Genomic DNA, 10,145 nt, shown 5'->3' on the forward strand with positions numbered 1-10,145 from the left:
ATAGTTGACTTACAATGTTGTGTTAGTTTCTGGTGTACCGCAAAGCGATTCCCTCCTCCACCTCATCCTCTCTCTTGGCAACCACAAGTGCATTTTCTATGTCTATGAATCTGTTTCTGTTTCATAAATAAGTTCATTTGTATCATTTTTTTAGATTCCACATGTAAGTGATATCATATGGTATTTGTCTTTCTCTTTTTGTTGTTTTTTTAAAAATATTTTATTTTATTTATTTTATTTTATTTTTTTTGGCTGCATCGGGTCTTCATTGAGGCGTGCAGGCTTCTTTCTAGTTGTGGTGCGTGGGCTCCAGGGCGTGTGGGCTCTGTAGTTTGTGGCACGCGAGCTCTCTTGTTGAGGTGCTCAAGCTCAGTAGTTGTGGCTCACAGGCTTAGCTGCCCTGTGGCACGTGGGATCTTAATTCCCCCATCAGGGATTGAACCTTCCCCTGCATTGGAAGGAGATTCTTTACCACTGGACCACCAGGGAAGTTCCTTTCTCTTTTTGACTTACTTCGCTTAGTATTATAATCTCTAGGTCCATCCATGTTGCTGTAAATGTCAATATTTCATTCTTTTTTATGGCTGAGTACTATTCCAATGTGTGTGTGTGTGTGTGTGTGTGTGTGTGTGTGTGTGTGTGTGTGTATCACATCTTCTTTATCCATTCATCTGTCGATGGACATTTAGACTGCTTCCATGTCTTGGGACTTCCCTGGTGGTCCAGTGTGTAAGACCCCAGGCTTCTAATGCAGGGGTCCCAGATTCGATCCCTGGTCAGGGAACTAGATCCCGCATGCATGCCGCTACTAAAACCCAGGGCAGCCAAAATTAAAAAAATAAATAAGTAAATACATTGCTTCCATGTCTTGGCTACCATAAATAGTGCTGCTATGAACATAAGGGTGCATGTATCTTTTTGAATTATAGTTTTGTCTGGATATATTCCCAGGAGTGGGATTGCTGGATCATATAGAAATTCTATTTTTAGTTTTTTGAGGAACCTCCGTACTGTTTTCCATAGTGGCTGCACCAATTTACATTCCCACCAATAGTGTAAGAGGGTTCCCATTTCACTGGGTTTTGCAAATTCATTGGTTTATTTGATAAATGCATGTGTCCATTGGTAACCACCCAATGAGAAAGAAAATGTCATTTGTTACAGTGAGGAGCTGGTTTTGCACTATCAGGCTTTGGCATTCTCTTGTTTTTTATTGCTGAGCACAAGTCTGCTGTATGAATATACCATACTTGGCTTTTCCATTCACCTGTTTGTGGTCATTGGATTGTTTCCAATCTTTAGCTGGTAAGAATAAAAATGGTATGAATAAAAAGACTTTGTACATGTATATTTTGTGAACATATATTTTCATTACTCTTCTAGAAAATATCTAGGTGTGAAATTGCTGGGTCATATGGTAGGTGACATTTAGCGTTATGACTAGCTGCCAGATTTTCCAAAGTGTTTTACCATCTTACATTTTCCAACAATGTGTGAAAGTTTCAGTTGCTCTTCTTTCTTGCCAACCAGGGTAGGCGTTGTCATTGTTTTCAATGTTAGCCATTCTAGTGGGTAGAAAATGGTACCTTGTGGGTTTAATTTGAATTTCCTTTTCAGAAAACATCATCCATCATATTAACTGAATGCTGCTCATTTGAATTTTACTATTTTTTTAAATATACTTTATATTTATATTACTGTACAATTACATTTAATTTTCTAACTTGCTTTGGTTTTATCCTTGTACAAGGAGCTATAAGAATAAGGCATTTATTTTATTTTTTAGAATAAGGCATTTATATCTACTTTTCTGTTTGTACATATTTAAGTAACATCATAATAAAAATAGTATAGGTCAACATTTGAGGCTCATAATTTTTCCTTTACAACATGTAAGTGCATTGCTCAAGTCTGAACCGCTAACCCAGCCCACACATTTCTGCCATTTAAGTCTTTGTCCACTTTTCTTTTTTAAAAAATGTATTTTATTTTATTATTATTTTTTTAGAAGTCAGTTTTTCTTTAATTTAAACTTTTATTTTTTTAATTTATTTTTGGCTGCGTTGGGTCTTCATTGCTGTGCGCGGGCTTTCTCTACTTGCGGCGATTGGGGGCTACTCTTCCTTGCAGTGCGCGGGATTCTCTTTGCAGTGGCTTCTCTTGTTGTGGATCAGGGGCTCTAGGTGTGCGGGCTTCAGTAGTTGCAGCACGTGGGCTCAGTAGTTGTGGCTCGTGGCCCCTAAAGCGCAGGCTCAGCAATTGTGGCGCACAGGCTTAGTTGCTCCGCGGCATGTGAGATCTTCCCGGACCAGGGCTCGAACCTGTGTCCCCTGCATTGGCAGGCGGATTCTTAACCACTGTGCCACCAGGGAAGTCCCAATACTTATTTTTAAGTAAAGATGTGAGAATTGTCCTCTACTCTTTAGCTCCACGCTCTTATTTTAAAAGATAATTACAATTATCTTTTAAAATTAACAATTTGGGGGCTTCCCTGGTGGCGCAGTGGTTAAGAATCCGCCTGCCAATGCAGGGGACATGGGTTTAAGCCCTGGTCCAGGAAGATCCCACATGTCGCAGAGCAACTAAGCCCGTGTGCCACAACTACTGAAGCCCGTGCGCCTAGAGCCAGTGCTCTGCCACAAGAGAAGACACTGCAATGAGAAGCCTGTGCACCTCAACGAAGAGTAGCCCCCGCTCACCGCAACTAGAGAAAGCCCACCTGCAGCAATGAAAACCCAATGCAGCCAAAAGTAAACAAATAAAATTTTTAAAAAAAGAGGCACATTTAAAAAAAAAAGTTTGGGGGGGTGGTGGGAGGGAGGTCACTTCATACTTTCCACTTTAATACATCATGGACACCTATGCTTATATCTACTGATCTACTTTAATCTTTCTCGTGGTCACGTCGTGTTTCATTATATGGATGGATTACAGTTTTCTAACCAGTTCCTGTAGGCTTTTAGATTCCTTCTCTCATTTGCTATGAGCTCTTTACATCATTAAAAAAATGAAAATATCTCACATTTCCTGGTAACATTTTCTTCTCTAAATTTTCCCCATAAACCTTTGAATGTTGTTAACTTTTCACACACCATTTAAAACTTTTAAGAACTTATAGTGTCTGTGTGTTCCTTCTTTTTCTTCATGGTGTCTTCTGCTCTACTCTGGGCTTCACCATCTAGGAAGAAAGACTGAGGAGGCAACATGGCTCCTGCGTGCTGGGTGTGGGAGAGACACCCCCTCAGCTCTAACATCTCCTCCAGTGCCCACCCTAGGAAGGTGATATTCAGTGTTCTGGAATCAGTTCCCTCACCCCTTTATTTTGTTTTTGCTTTATTATCCCCTGACATAACTTCAACTGCTCCCTCCCTATCTGCTTCAAAATCTGTCTCTTTAGCACCAGACTCTTCCCCAGATGCCTTCTACTCCTATCCAGATAGATGCCTTGTATCTCCAAGACAACAGCTCTCCAGCGAGACTCATTATACACACCCACAAAAACTGATTCCCTTTTTCTCAAGACCTCTTAGTCTTTCACCATCCATATCAAACCAGTCATCACAAACCTTATTGATTCTACCTTCTAAGAATCTCTGGATGCTTTCTCTTCAAGCCCGCTGTTACCGTCTGGGTTATGGCAACTGAAATTGTCAAGTCCTGTGTATGACAATTATTTAAATCTTAGTACAACAACAACAAAACCCAAAAAACAAAACATAACAGAAAAATCTTAGTACAGTTGACCCTTGAACAACATGGGTTTGAACTGCACAAGTCCACTTATATGTGGATTTTTTTCCCACTGCATAAATATATACAGTAGTACAGGATGAGCAATTGGTTGAATCCAGATGCAGAACCACAGAGGGCCAAGGGCTGACTATAAAGTTATTGGAGGATTTTTCACTGGGCAGTTGGGTGCCCCTAACCCCAGTGTTGTTCAAGGGTCAACTGTAAATAGAAATGATCTAATTTCCTCCCTTCCTCTCTGTTCCTCTCCCTCCCTCCTTTCTTCTTCTTTGTCTCCCCATCCAATCCATCATCCATGCTGCCCCCCAAAGTTCTCTCTCCAAAAGGCAGATTTGGTTGTTACTCCAAAACTGTAAGATAATAAACTTGTGTTGTTTCAAGTCACTAAGTTTATGGTAATTTGTTACAGCAGCAATTGGAAATTAATGGGGGGGGTGGGCATAGACAGCAGTATTAAGTAGAGTTGTCAGGGTTGGCCTCATTAAAGTAAAAATTAAGCAAAGTCTTGAAGGAAGTGAAGGAGCTAGCTAATGGTCTACCTGGGGGAAGAGCATTTCAGGTAAAAGGAACAGAATGAAGGCCCTAAGAGGGAACTGTTTGGTGTGTCTGAGGCTTGGGAAGGAGGCCAGTGGAGCAGAGAGAGTGAGGGAGAGAGAAGTGGGGGAAGAGGCCAGAGAGTTGACAAGCTGGGGTCCGTGCAGATCATGTGAGCCCTTGGAGGTCATTGCCAGGATTTGGCTTTTACTCTGACTGGTACGGAAATCAGGAAAGGGTTCTGAGCAGAGAGGTGAGACAATCTGTCTCCTGATTTAAAAGGACCCTCTGGCTGCTCTGAGTTGAGAAGACTCCAGGAAGATTTGGGTAGAAGCAGGGAGACCAAAAGCTATAGCAACATGTGGGTGGGAGATGATAGTGGCTCTGACCAGGGTCATAGCAGTGGTGAGAAGCGGTCAGATCCTGAATACGTTTTGATCATCAATGGGATTTCTTGACAGACTGGATATGGGGTGTCAAGGTTGAGTTTTATTTTTGTGGAATTCTTTTTTTTTAAATAACCTTCAATATTCTCCTTTTATTAAAATGAAAATATTTTTAATATCAGAATACCTTAGATAGTTCATTCTAACTTCTTTATATACATAGAACAGTGAGACTCTTACCCAAGGTTGTAGCTCACCTCTACTTCCTCACAGACTTTTTTTTTTTTTAACATCTTTATTGGAGTATAATTGCTTTACAGTGGTGTGTTAGTTTCTGCTTTATAACAATCTGAATCAGTTATACATATACATATATCCCCATATCTCTTCCCTCTTGCATCTCCCTCCCTCCCACCCTCCCTATCCCACCCCTCTAGGTGGTCACAAAGCACCAAGCTGATCTCCCTGTGCTATGTGGCTGCTTCCCACTAGCTATCTACCTTACGTTTGGTAGTGTATATATGTCCATGCCACTCTCTCACTTTGTCCCAGCTTACCCTTCCCCCTCCCCATGTCCTCAAGTCCATTCTCTAGTAGGTCTGCGTCTTTATTCCTGTCTTGCGCCTAGGTTCTTCATGACCATTTTTTTTTTTTTTAGATTCCATATATATGTGTTAGCATATGGTATTTGTTTCTCTCTCTCTGACTTACTTCACTCTGTAGGACAGACTCTAGGTCCATCCACCTCACTACAAATAATTCTATTTCATTTCTTTTTATGGCTGAGTAATATTCCATTGTATACATGTGCCACATCTTCTTTATCCATTCATCTGTCGATGGACACTTAGGTTGCTTCCATGTCCTGGCTATTGTAAACAGAGCTGCAATGAACATTGTGGTACATGACTCTTTTTGAGTTATGGTTTCCGAAACTTCTCTAGTAACAAACTATAGAAATGATCCCTGAAAGTATAGTCTTTATTTTTGTGGAATTCTTAAATGATTTTTAAAAATAATGCTGCCTTTCCCAATCCTACCAAGAATGGGAAGCTAGATTAAAGAAATCTCAAGTCAGACCAGCCCCTCTTTGACTATACAGCCCTTATAACACCCCAACCGTACAGTCAGGTTTGTGTTGCTAAGGATTAGGAGGGACCCCTGCAGTTGGTGCCTGTTGTTGTTGTTTTTCATCTATTAATGAAAGTTACTTTATCATTCCTTAAAAAATTTTTATTTTATTGAAGTATAGTTGATATACAACATTATGTTAATTTCTGCTGTACAACAAAGTGATTTGGTTATACGCATATATACATTCTTTTTCATGTTCTTTTCCATTATGCTTTATCACAGGATAATGAGTATAGTTCCCTGTGCTATACAGTAGGACCTTGTTGTTTATCCATTCTCTATGTAATAGTTTGCTTCTGCTTATCCCAAACTCCTACTCCATCCTTCCCCCACTACCCCTCCTCCTTGGCAACTACAGTCTGTTTTCTATGTCTGGGAGTCTGTTTCTGTTTCGCAGATAAGTTCATGTGTGTCATATTTTAGATTTCACATCTTTATCATTCTTGATAGTCTTGTATACATGCAGTTTTGGGAATTCTTTGAACAGCTTGTAACATCTTATTGGTTCCCTCATTAATTAATTTTTCCCTAATCAGTTTTGATAAATGAGGAAATAAAATTATGTTGTTTGCATACTTTATCCAAGATTGGAGTCATATTGGCGACATCAAATCAATGCTTGAGCAAATGTGAAATTAGAGCTTTTTTAGCCTGCAACATTCTGGGTGTTGTTATTAAAGAAGATGCCGTTTTATTTATTTATTTATTTGTTTATTTATTTTTTCAAACAGTGAAGAGAGTTAACCGAATTTTGGCTACATTTATTGATACATAGTGTTTATTTTTATTTATTTTTAAAATATTTATTTATTTATTTTTGCCTGCGTTGGACTTTGTTGCTGTGCGCGGGCTTTCTCTAGTTGCGGTGAACAGGGCTACTCTTCCTTGCGGTGTGCGGGCTTCTCATTGCGGTGGCTTCTCTTCTTGAGAACACGGGCTCTAGGCACGCGGGCTTCAGTAGTTGTGGCACGTGGGCTCAGCAGTTGTGGCACATGGGCTTAGTTGCTCTGCGGCATGTGGAATCTTCCCTGACCAGGGCTGGAACCTGTGTCCACTGCATTGGCAGGCGGATTCTTAAGCACTGCGCCACTAGGGAAGTCCCTCACTGTACTTCTATCAAAGAAGTTTATTTAAGTCTCTCCTCTTCTGAACATCCATAGATTTTACTCTCACAGACCATATCTATTGTGACATCAGGCAGAGAGGTCACAAAATCCCTGAAACATCAATTTCATTGTCCAAAACCCAGAAAAATACATACTATTTGAGCATCATGGGAATATCACAGTGCAGTCCCAAGATGATTTCAGCACACATTTTATATATATATATATATATATATATATATATATATATATATATATATATTTATTTATTTATTTATTTAGGCTGCACCAGGTCTTAGTTGCGGCACGTGAGATCTTCGTTGCCGCGTGCAGGATCTTCATTGTGGCATGCGAACTCTTAGCTGCGGCATGTGGGATCTAGTTCCCTGACCAGCGATCGAACCCAGGCCCCCTGCATTGGGAGCATGGAGTCTTAGCCACTGGACCACCAGGGAAGTCCCTCAGCCCACTTTTTTAAAGCATGCTTAGTACAGTATTTTAGTAGAACTGAGATGTTTGGAGGGTCCCTTGGAGATTGTAATAAGAGAATGTGACCCATATCTCTCAGGTTATTCAACCTAATCACTAAATGATTAATGATTCAAGTCCTTTCTCTACCTCTGGGTATATAGGTGATTTTGAACATGGCAGATCCTTAGGGTAGAGGGTGAAGAGTGGAGACTGAAAGTTTTGTCTTTGCTGTAAACGAGCCTGCCAGACAGATGACCTGGGGAAGGCCATTTAGTCTCTTTGAGCTACAGTTTCTCATTTGGGATCAGAGTTAAATATCACTAAGGGGCTTCCCTGGTGGCGTAGTGGTTAAGAATCCTCCTGCCAACGCAGGGGACACGGGTTCGAGCCCTGGTCTGGGAAGATCCCACATGCTGCAGAGCAACTAGGCCCGTGCGCCACATCTACTGAGCCTGCGCTCTAGAGCCCGTGAGCCACAACTACTGAAGCCCGCATGCCATAACTACCGAAGCCTACGCTTGTAGAGCCTGTGCTCCACAACAAGAGAAACCATCGCACTGAGAAGCCCTCTCACTGCAACGAAGAGCAGTCCCCGCTCGCCGCGACTAGAGAAAGCCTGTGCACAGCAAGGAAGACCCAACGCAGCCAATAAATAAATATAAATAAATAAATAAATAAATAAATATCACTAAGGTTCTTTCCAACGTAGAGAGAGTAGTATTTTCTACCCAAAGACCTGGATTTTAGTTTTTAGGCTTTGCCATTTATTAGCTGTGTGATCTTGGACAAATTACAAAACCTCTTTGAACCTCTGACTTCTCACCTGAAAAATGGGGATAATCATAATTTGCAAGTTGTTCCAAGCACCAAATAAACTGATATATGGGGTAATACTGTCTAATAAACCATAAAGGAACACTAATGCAGAGGTATCAATTTTTATTTTTAAGAGTAGCTGGTCATAAGGGAAAACAAGATAAAACACAGTTTTGAGTTGTGTTCTTGGTTTCTTCAGAATTTGCAAAAACGGAAAAATTGTAAATATGCTTACTGGGCCTTTATAGCAACAAGCACTTAGTTTGAAATACAGTATTAATGGCTTATAATATATAGACCGGTGCCCTCTGGGAATGCTTGGTCGTGGTGAAGAGAGCCTATCAGCTCTGATATGGAGGTGCATGGAGCCCAGCATCAGGGAGCGGCTGGGTTATAGGTCTCCAGCAGGACACAAAACACAGCACATCAGGCGGCCATGAAACACTTTGATTCTTGGGACCTTTTTTTTTTTTAAATTTATTTATTTAGTTTGTTTTTGGCTGCATTGGGTCTTCGTTGCTGCGCGGGCTTTCTCTATTTGCTATGAGCGAGGGCTACTCTTCGTTGTGGTGTGTGGGCTTCTAATTGCGGTGGCTTGTCTTGTTGCGAAGCACTGGCTCTAGGCACGCGGGCTTCATTAGTTGTGGCATGCGGGCTCAGTAGTTGTGGTGTGCGGGCTGTAGAGAGCAGGCTCAGTAGTTGTGGCACACGGGCTTAGTTGCTTCCACAGCATGTGGGATCTTCCCGGACCAGGGCTCAAACCCATGTCCCCTGCATTGGCAGGTGGATCCTTAACCAGAGCACCACCAGGGTAGTCCATGTGGCCTATCTTTAAAGCCAGCAATGGCTGGTCGAGTTTTTCTCCTGATGCCATCCCTCTGGTTCTGCCTCTCTCTTCTGCATTTAAAGGATCCTTGTAATTACACCTGGCCCACCTAGATAAGATTTTCCACCAAAGTAATCTTCTTTTAAGGTCAGCTGATTAGCAACCTTAATTCCATCTGCACCCTTAATTCGCCCTTCCTGTGTAACATAACATAGTTACATGGGGATTAGAACGTGGATGTCTTGGGTGGGGGGCATTATTTTGCCTCCCACAGTGATGATTTTGTCATTGTGCTAACAAGACCAAGTGCTGAGCTCAGCACTGGGAAATTAAGCATGAATAACTCGTGCTCCCTAATCTCCATTCATTCATGGGGGAACACCTCACCTAGGTTTGGCAAATCAGAGTGGGCTTCCAGGAGGAGGTGATGTCAAAGCTGACAAGTATCAGATGAGCAGGAGCAGAAGCAAGGCCAGTTGAGAGTAGGGGTTTAAGCAGAATGTTCCGAGCAGAGGGGAATAACACACTCGAGAAGCTCCCTGAAGAGAGAGCATGGGGGATTTGGGGGGCAGAAGAGATTCAGGAGGGCTAGACAGCAGGTAAAATGGAGAGGGGAAAACAGTGATGCTGTGAGGTAGGACAGAGCAAGGACCGTTAAGGAGTTTGGACTTTATCCCAAAGGCAAGGTATTTAAATGGGGGAGCGACACGATCAGATTCATGGGGTAGAGGCATCACTTGGGCTGCTGTGTAGAGAAGGCACTGACAGGAGCGGACAGCTCAGTGGGAGAGCTAGAGGGGCCCAGGGGAGAGGCCGCGGAAATGGAGAGGCTGGATGGATGGATGTAGGAGACGCTGAGGAGACAGAATCATCAGGAGTGGTGAATGGAGTTAAAGGGAATGCCTGGATTTCTGTTTGGGCAACAGGTGGTTCTGTTTGTGCTTTTTACAGAGACAGAAATGCAGAAATAGGGTCACATTGTGGCGGCGGGGGTGGGGGTGGGGCGGTGGTTGTAATAAGATGCTTTTAGGACGCGTTAAATTTGGGATGCTTGTGGCCGTCCTAGTGTGGATTCTGGTAGGCACATCAGTATGGAAGTCAGAGACCCAGAAGAAGAGTCTA

The 10,145-nt window shown here is 42.1% G+C and overlaps 1 pseudogene; it reads right to left on the bottom strand.

The window, feature by feature from the left end:
- Nucleotides 1–5,578: 5,578 nt before the first annotated feature.
- Nucleotides 5,579–5,652, bottom strand: LOC114895090 (annotated as a pseudogene).
- Between the last annotated feature and the right edge of the window lie 4,493 nt (nt 5,653–10,145).

This window comes from Monodon monoceros, unplaced genomic scaffold, assembly GCF_005190385.1.
Source record: "Monodon monoceros isolate NGI ecotype Baffin Bay Population unplaced genomic scaffold, NGI_Narwhal_1 Super_Scaffold_13, whole genome shotgun sequence".
Lineage (NCBI taxonomy): Eukaryota > Metazoa > Chordata > Mammalia > Artiodactyla > Monodontidae > Monodon > Monodon monoceros.